The following is a 9,794-nucleotide window of genomic DNA, read 5'->3' as shown; positions in this document are numbered from 1 at the left end:
GCCTGGTGGGCTTCCGTCTATGGGGTCACACAGAGTTGGACACGACTGAAGCGACTTAGCAGCAGCAGCAGCAGGACCTGGGAGGAGGAAAGAATGGGGAGTGCTAATGGGTATATATATATAATTTTTTTCTCAGTGGATAGTGATGAAAATATCCTGCAATTCAACAGTGGGGATGATTGCACAACTTTGCCAATATACTAAAAAGAAGTTGAATTCCACACTTTAAAATATTGAATTTTATGGTAAGTGAATGATATCTCAAATAATCTAGTGGAGAGAGAGATATATATAAATAAAATAATATGAAAAAATCATTATTACAATTAAATTACTCTCTTTGAAAACCACTTTTCATCTATTGCAAGAGCTCAATGGATTCCTTTATAAACACAGAACATTGACGTATATGAAACTGTGAATCAGGGAAGAGTACATTAAACTTGGCTTTCCCCGATGGCTCAGTGGTTAAGAATCCACCTGCAATGTAGGAGATGTGGGTTTGATCCCTGCGTTGGGAAGATCCCCTGGAGGAGGGGATAGCAACCCACTCCAGTATTCTTGCCTGGAGAATCCCACGGACAGAGGAGCTTGGCAGGCTACAGTCCATAGGGTTGCAAAGAGTCGGACATGATTGAAGCAACTTAGCAAGCACGCACATTTTTCTTTACTCCCATTTTTCTCTCTGTGGTACATCACACCTTGCCCTGTTCCTGGATGCCTATTTTTGCCTTATAATCCAGGGCTTTCTCAAAGCATCACATTGTTGTAATTGCATCAAAAATCTCTTGTAGCGCTTGTGAAAAATTAACAAAAATTCAGTAGGACCCTCTGAAACAGAAACTGTATGTGTATGACTCTGAAGTTGGCATCTCTAACAAGTCATCTAACAATAAAAACAATGCTATTATTAATAGGAGCTTTATCTATAGAATACTATGTGCAGGCACTATCCCAAGTATTTAACATCATTTAATCTTCTGAACAATCTATGACTGGGTACTACTATTATTCCCATCTTACAGATGAATAAACTGAGGTACTAAGAGATGAAGAAACTTTCCACAAGGCACATACTAGTAAGTAATAGAGCCTGGAGTCCTATGCAGGCAGTCTGGCTTTAGATTTTGAATTCTTTTTTTTTTTTTTTTTTTTTTTTGCTGTGCATAAATAGCCTTTATTTGTTTTTTTTTCTTTTTTATTTTTCAGTGGGTTTTGTCATACATTGATATGAATCAGCCATAGAGTTACACGTATTCCCCATCCCGGTCCCCCATCCCACCTCCCTCTCTACCCGATTCCTCTGGGTCTTCCCAGCCCACCAGGCCTGAGCACTTGACTCTTGCATCCCACCTGGGCTGGTGCTCTGTTTCACCACAGATAATATACATGCTGTTCTTTCGAAACATCCCACCCTCACCTTCTCCCACAGAGTTCAAAAGTCTGTTCTGTACTTCTGCGTCTCTTCTTCTGCCCTGCATATAGAGCTATCGTTACCATCTTTCTAAATTCCATATATATGTGTTAGTATACTGTAATGTTCTTTATCTTTCTGGCTTACTTCACTCTGTATAATGGGCTCCAGTTTCATCCATATCATTAGAACTGATTCAAATGAATTCTTTTTAACGGCTGCGTAATATTCCATGGTGTATATGTACCACAGCTTCCTTATCCATTCATCTGCTGATGGGCATCTAGGTTGCTTCCATGTCCTGGCTATTATAAACAGTGCTGCGATGAACATTGGGGTGCATGTGTCTCTTTCAGATCTGGTTTCCTCAGTGTGTATGCCCAGAAGTGGTATTGCTGGGTCATATGGCAGTTCTATTTCCAGTTTTTAAAGAAATCTCCACACTGTTTTCCATAGTGGCTGTACTAGTTTGCATTCCCACCAGCAGTGTAAGAGGGTTCCCTTTTCTCCACACCCTCTCCAGCGTTTATTGCTTGTAGACTTTTGGATAGCAGCCATCCTGACTGGCGTGTAATGGTACCTCATTGTGATTTTGATTTGCATTTCTCTGATAATGAGTGATGTTGAGCATCTTTTCATGTGTTTGTTAGCCATCTGTATGTCTTCTTTGGAGAAATGTCTGTTTAGTTCTTTGGCCCATTTTTTTGATTGGGTCATTTATTTTTCTGGAATTGAGCTTCAGGAGTTACTTGTATATTTTTGAGATTAATCCTTTGTCTGTTTCCTCATTTGCTATTATTTTCTCCCAATCTGAGGGCTGTCTTTTCACGTTACTTATAGTTTCCTTTGTTGTGCAAAAGCTTTTAATTTTCATTAGGTCCCATTTGTTTATTTTTGCTTTTATTTCCAATATTCTGGGAGGTGGGTCATAGAAGATCTTGCTGTGATTTATGTCAGAGAGTGTTTTGCCTATGTTCTCCTCTAGGAGTTTTATAGTTTCTGGTCTTACATTTAGATCTTTAATCCATTTTGAGTTTATTTTTGTGTATGGTGTTAGAAAGTGTTCTAGTTTCATTCGTTTACAAGTGGTTGACCAGTTTTCCCAGTACCACTTGTTAAAGAGATTGTCTTTTTTCCATTGTATATCCTTGCCTCCTTTGTCAAAGATAAGCTGTCCATAGGTTCATGGACTTATCTCTGGGCTTTCTATTCTGTTCCATTGATCTATATTTCTGTCTTTGTGCCAGTACCATACTGTCTTGATGACTGTGGGCTTTGTAGTAGAGTCTGAAGTCAGGCAGGTTGATTCCTCCAGTTCCATTCTTCTTTCTCAAGATTACTTTGGCTATTCGAGGTTTTTTGTATTTCCATACAAATTGTGAAATTATTTGTTCTAGTTCTGTGAAAAATACCATTGGTAACTTGATAGGGATTGCATTGAATCTATAGATTGCTTTGGGTAGAATAGCCATTTTGACAATATTGATTTTTCCAATCCATGAACATGGTATGTTTCTCCATCTGTTTGTGTCCTCTTTGATTTCTTTCATCAATGTTTTATAGTTTTCTGTGTATAGGTCTTTTGTTTCTTTAGGTAGATATACTCCTAAGTATATTATTCTTTTTGTTGCAATGGTGAATGGTATTGTTTCCTTAATTTCTCTTTCTGTTTTTTCATTTTGAATTCTTGATCACTTCACAATACTGTCTTCTATGGATAGAACGTTTGTGTCTCCCCAGATTCATATGCTGAAATCTTAAGCCCCAACTGTGATGGTATTAGGATGTTGGACTGTGGGGAAGTACTTAGGTCATGAGGGGGGAGCCTCATGAATGATTAGTACCTTTATGTAAAAGAGGTTCCTGCTTCTCAGGTGGCTCAGTGGGAGAAAATCCACCTGCCATGCAGGAGATGTGGGTTCGATCCCTGGGTTGGGAAGATCCCCTGGAGAAGGAAATGGCAAATCAATCCACTATTGTTGTCTGGGAAAACTCACAGACAGTGGAGCTTGCTAGGCTACAGTCCATGGGGTCATAAGAATCAGACACAACTGAATGACTAAACAACATAAGGGCTTCCAGAGGTTCCATCATGTGAACACAGAGAGAAGGTCCCAGCTATGATTGAGGAGGAGAGCTCTCAAGGGAACATGGCCATTCTGAAGCCTTGATCTTGGATTTCCCAGCCTCCAGAGTTGGGAGAAATAAATTTATGGTGTTTGTAAGCCACCAGATATGTGGCATGTTTTTATTGCAGCCCAAATGGACTAAGATATCACCTCTTCTCCCCATTGATTCTTACACTTGAGACTCATTGTTACAGTTACTATTTAATACATTACTTTCATCTGCAAAATAAATATCTAGATTTCTAACTTTGATGTGAACATTTATCAAAATAAACTTTCTGAAAGGGTTCAGTTCAGTTCAATCGCTCAGTCGTATCTGACTCTTTGCGACCCAATGGACTGCGGCGCACCAGGCTTCCCTGTCCATCACCAACTCCTGGAGCTTGCTCAAACTCATGTCCATTGAGCCGGTGATGCCATCCAACCATCCCCTTCTCCTTGTCCTCTTCTCCTTGTCCCCTTCTCCTCCCACCTTCAATCTTTCCCAATGAGTCAATACTTCGTATCAGGTAGCCAAAATATCGGAGTTTCAGCTTCAGCATCAGTCCTCCAATGAATATTCAGGACTAATTTCCTTTAGGATTGACTGGTTTGATCTCCTTGCAGTTCAAGGGACTCTCAAGAGTCTTCTTCAACACGACAGTTCAAAAGTATCAATTCTTCAGTGCTCAGCTTTCTTTGTCGTCTAGCTCTCACATCCATACATGACTACTGGAAAAACCATAGCTTTGACTAGATGGACCTTTGTTGGCAAAGTAATGTCTCTGCTTTTTAATATGCTCTCTAGGTTTGTCATCACTTTTCTTCCAAGGAGCAAGCATCTTTTATTTTTTTTTAATTATTTTTTTTTAGCATTTTTTATTTCATGGCTGCAGTCACCATCTGCAATGATTTTAGAGCCCAAGAAAATAAAGTCTCTCACTGTGTCTATGGTTTCCCCATCTATTTGCCATGAAGTGATGGGACTGGATACCATGAAATTCATTTTTTGAATGTTTAAGCCAGCTTCTTCTCTCTTCTCTTTCACTTTCATCAAGAGGCTCTTCAGTTCCTTCTGAAAGAGTTGTGAGATTATAAACTTGAAAACAGGGACAGGAGAGGCTATAGCTTTGGCCAGAGACCACAACCACCTTCCTTCCTCCTCATTAATTAGCTCTAGTGAAGTCAGCTGCCCAGAGAAGAGGCTTGGCTCCAGCAGAAGGAAGCTGGCCTGGATTCCATTCCTGAAGCTGAGCTAACCTTCCCCCAAGGTATTTCTGATTCACAGGGCGTGGGGAGGAGCCTTGCCTGAGGGTGTTATCGCTCTTGTCGCTGAGCTGGGTCAGGCCTGTTTGGAAGCTCTGGCCAGCTTTGGGCTGCCTACTGATGGCCCCAACCATTTCTGGCTGGCATTGGGTCCCTAGATTCTGGCTGGCCAGAGTCACCCATCATGTCCCCAAGGGCCACACTTGTGTCCACATCACGTGGGATGTTCTGTGGTGGCTTTTTCAGCAGCCTGCAGTGTAGGATAGTGGAAGAAGCACAGGTACAGGGTTTGGGTCTGCTCCTGGGGGCAGGCGCATTGGTCCTGCAGTGTCTCCCTGACATAAACCCTTCACCTATAAAGAGAGATCACTGTGTCCAGATGATCACAATAAGTCATGGACATGACTTCCCACTGTGTCATATTAGCATCATCACTCTGAATCGCCAGTCTTTAACTCCTGGTCTGGCCTCCCTCATCTAAAAAGGGCCAGCACCCACTCACTCATTCAGCAATTATTCTGTATATGTGGCTTCCTTTGTAGATAACACACAGAAGTGCAAAGCGACCTCCAGTCTGCCCCTGCCTTGTAACCAGCACCGGCAGCCATTTCGCTGCTTGAGCCAAAACCCATAAGTCCTCCCAGACTTTCCTCTTGGTTCATTCAGTCCATCAGCAAGGTCTTCAAAGATCACCTGAGCCCCTCCCTCATGTGACCACTTGTCTTCTCATCCCTTATGACATCCCTCATGCCAGTCTCCCTGTTCGTTCACAGGCCGTGCTACACTCAGCTGTCAGGATAAACCGAAGCCCATCACCACTCCCACGCTGGGAAATGAAACCCAGTGTTCTTGCCAAGTCAGCAAGACTGAACCTGGACCACACAGCCTCTTACCCACCTCTAACATTGTCCGCCACACAGCTCCCCTTTCGCTGTGTCCCTGCCACACCAGCTGTCTACTTTCTGTCATCCCCACACAGCCACACACGTTCCTATCTCAGACCTCCACAGTCTGCTCCCTCGGCCTGGAACACTCCCCCTTCCCCGAATACCACGTGCCTCCTTCTCATCACCTTGGCTTCAGCTCAAATAGTTTCTTCAGTTCAGTAGTGTCTTCAGAGAAACCACAGCTCCTGTCCTGAATTTCCCTCTCTTCCTTTATCTGTTTTAGTTTCTTCACAGCATCCATTGCAATTTGAATTTATCTTTCTTGTGTATTTATTTACATGTCAGGTAGTGTCATTTTCCTCAACTGTAATAGAAGCTTCTTGGGGACAGAGGCTGGCTGGTTATCCCCAGCTCCAAAAGCCCACACGTAACGGGCTCTCAATAAAGATTCTTTAAACGACATGATGTCATTGACATGATGACATGATGTCACTGCTGTAGCACTGGTTTCAACTATATTTGACTTGTTCTTGGCGGTGTTTAGTTCTAAGTTTATGCAACTCTGTGACCCCGTGGACTGTAGCCCACCAGGTTCCTCTGTCCGTGGGACTGTCTACACAAGAATAATGGAGTGGGTTGCCATGCCCTCCTCCAGGGGATCTTCCTGACCCCAGGGATCGAACCTGAGACTCTTATGTCTACTGCATTGGCAGATGGGTTCTTTACCACAAGCACCACCCAGGAAGCCCCAACCTTATTCGGTGTCTAACCAGCCTCTCACACCTGGTATGTCCAAACCTACTGTCCCATGTTGTACTTCCTGGGAAGTACAATATCACATGTTGTACTTTTGAAAAGCTCCAGCCTGTCAAAACCCTCATAGTCAACCTTAACTCCTCCCTTTCTTTCATACCAATATTGCGTCTGTCAACAAGTCCTGTTAGCACTACCTACAAACTATATCCAGAACAAGACCCTTGCTCACCTGCTCCGACTGCCAAGCTGCCTCATGGCACCGTCACCTCCTTGCAATTCTCTCCTAATTGCTCTCTGGCTTCTACTTTTGTCTCCTTTGTCTGAACTCAACTTATTAGAGTGATTTTTTTAAACTTTCACCTCCCCCGTGGTCAGAACCCTCGGATGGCCTCTTATCTGATATAGCACATTGTCTGAGTACATCACAGCCTTCCAAACCCTACAGAGTCTGGCTTCCAGACCTGTCTGACCACATCACTACCCTACTCACTCCGCTCCACCAGCAGAGCCGCACCAGCCTCCTTGCTGTCCTCCTCCATTTCCTTCTTTAGGGGATCTTCCCAACGCAGGGACTGAACCCACATCTCCCATGTCTCCTGAGTTGCAGGCAGATTCTTTACCACTGGGCTACTGGGGAAGCCCAGGATTAGACATAAACCAGTTAAATAGGGGCAGTTATCACAACTAACCACTGCAGCAAGTTTTTCCACTATGAAATTTGATTCTATAAACTTCCCACAGAGTAAAAATATTCACTCCACTGGGCACCCCAGTCAGCTCTACCACCCAAAGGCTCTTAACTTACACATGACAGGAGAATCCATATTTCCATGTTCACGTGTAAGACATTTCTTGAAATTTTGTGGTGAGTCAGGGATTTTTATGAGTTAATTTTCACACTCTCAACACACATTTTTTCTTTCATTTATTGGAAGATATGAAGAAACTGCATGGTAATTAATCTGAAAAATATGTAGTGGTGATGACTAAGGAAACACCTCAGCTTTCATGATTGTGGCTGGCTGAAGTTCCCAGGAATACTTCCCCCCTCAGGGCAAACCCTCCCAGAAAGCCTACCACGTGTTAGCATCATGAGGACAAATGTCAAGAAGACATGACCCTTGACCTCAAGAGGTTCCCAGTCTGGTGGGGGAGATAAAGCTTTCTCACCTGCAGAGTTATCCAGCCCAGCGAGTGCAGTGTCTGCTGAGGAGAAATGACTACGTGTGATCCTTGTGGACAAGAAGGACCTAGGGCCTCCAAGAGAGATGGGCTTTGAGCTGGTCTTAAAAAAGAGCAGGATGTGGAAAATCAAAGTTTCACAGAGCAGAGTTGCTTTTCAGCCTCCTGCCTCTAGCTATGACCTCTGTTAATAAGAAAGAAATTAAATTTGAGCACATTTGGGCCACTGTATTTCAAAGTCTCTTTGTTACAGCAACTTAGCCAATAGCCTAACTGATAGATCTGTGAAGCACTTTTGGAGTTTACCTTCTCCTAACACATTCAGTCCAATATGATTCCATCAGCAAGACTGATGGAAGGGATCCAATAACTCCTTGGCTCCCTTGTGATAAGCCAAGCATTATTCTAAAAAAAGAAAGAAACCCATCAACTCTAACCTCCCACTGACTTGGCCAGGCAGGAGCTTTCACTTTCTTCTAGTGATAAAGAAGCTGAAGTACAAAGGTTTCCCAAGGTCACACACAGCTAGGAAGCTTCAAAGACCAGGAACGCAGATAGCTCTGATGCTCTCTAGGACTCATGCATAATCGATTGTAGAGGTTCAAAGGACTACATCAAGTGTACCCTGTGACTCTTCGCTTGGGAGGGCAACATACAGAATCACCGATGCTCTACTGAATCCAAACGGGGCCAGGTGACCTGGGGAGTGGAGCAGTCTTTTAGAACTAGAAAAGAACTTGGAAATTTTCCAGTTTAACCACCTCACTTTACAGATGAGGAGACTGAGGCTTGGAGAGATCAGGTGGTTTCTCTGACGTTCCATGTGCCTACATAGTCCACAGCCCTGTTCAGCGCAGCAAACCATGAACCTACGCCCAGGGCCTCACGGACAAAAGGCTACAAATTAGGACCTGTGTTTTCTTAAAGACCTTCTTGGAGTCTCCCTGAGGTCAAGAAGCAGACAATGATGGAAGGTGTTCTGTGTGGATGGGTGAGATGGACACAGGCAAAAAAGTGCCTCAGTTACTGTAGTCCAGAGCTGATGCTTGACCAAATTCTAAAGTAGGTCAAACTTGTCCTTGTCCTTAAGTTTCCCTTTCTGGGTCCCTTGCTCTTCTTCAGATTCTGACAGGTGACAGCCTGGTAAGGAATGTAAGCCGTGTTCTGGGGTATGTATGTTCATGTAGGCTCTCTCTCCCACCATCAGTGAAAAACTGTGTTTTCCTCAAAGAGACTTCAGGCCCAGCCAGCAAGCAGGGTCAAAGGTGGGAGGAGAGGAGGCAGAAAATCTGATATGCACAATAGTGAGGCCATCTCTGCAAGCAGCCTTGGGCCCTGTGGATGGATTGTGTCCAAGCTGGTCTGTCTGCTGGGGCTCAGTACTGCCTCTCAGAAGACGTGTTTCGCTGATGAAAGAAGAGCTCTCGTGTCTGTTTAGGGAGATCGCTGCGTTCCCGAAAGGCTCCAGACTAGAGCAGGCTGAGTCAGGAGCGGGCGCGTTTGTTAGATAAACCTAGAGTTATTGATTTCTCAAGACTTTGTAAACTGATTCTGTGTGGGAGTATTTCCCTTTCCTTATATGGATCATTAAGGAAGGTTGGCCACAGATCAGGAATTCAATTTCTAACCAAACAAATTTCCACCCACACACACAGGACTCTACTCACTTTAGTACAGGCAACTTATAATAAATAGAAGTTTTTTTTTTTTTCACCTTAGAGACTGACTAGTCAGTGGAACCTAGCTGAGTGTCTATAGGGGTCTTTTAAGGGTCTCTGTCTGGGCTGCTGTAATCCAATGGTACAGAATAACTTTAAAAGGTATTCTTAAAAACAACAAGGTATCCTTAAAAAGCACCATAGGACAGCCTTTTAAAATTGTTTTTATTTTTGGCTGTGCTGGATCTCCGTTGCTGCTCGGGCTTTTCTCTAGTTGTGGTGAGCAGGGGCTTACTCTTTATTGCTTTATGAGGGCTTCTTGTTGTGGCGGCTTCTCTTGTTACAGAGCACAGGCTCTAGGTTCACGGGCTTCAGTAGCTGTGGCACACAGGCTTAGTTGCTCTGAAGCATGTGGGATCTTCCCAGACCAGGGATCCATCCTGCGTCTCCCGCATTGGCAGGCAGATTCTTTACCACTGGGCCACCAGGGAAGCCCCAGGAAAGCCTTTAAACCTAAGTGCTC

The sequence above is a fragment of the Muntiacus reevesi genome, chromosome 1 (genome assembly GCF_963930625.1).
Source record: "Muntiacus reevesi chromosome 1, mMunRee1.1, whole genome shotgun sequence".
Taxonomy (NCBI): domain Eukaryota; kingdom Metazoa; phylum Chordata; class Mammalia; order Artiodactyla; family Cervidae; genus Muntiacus; species Muntiacus reevesi.
This window is presented reverse-complemented; position numbering follows the sequence as displayed.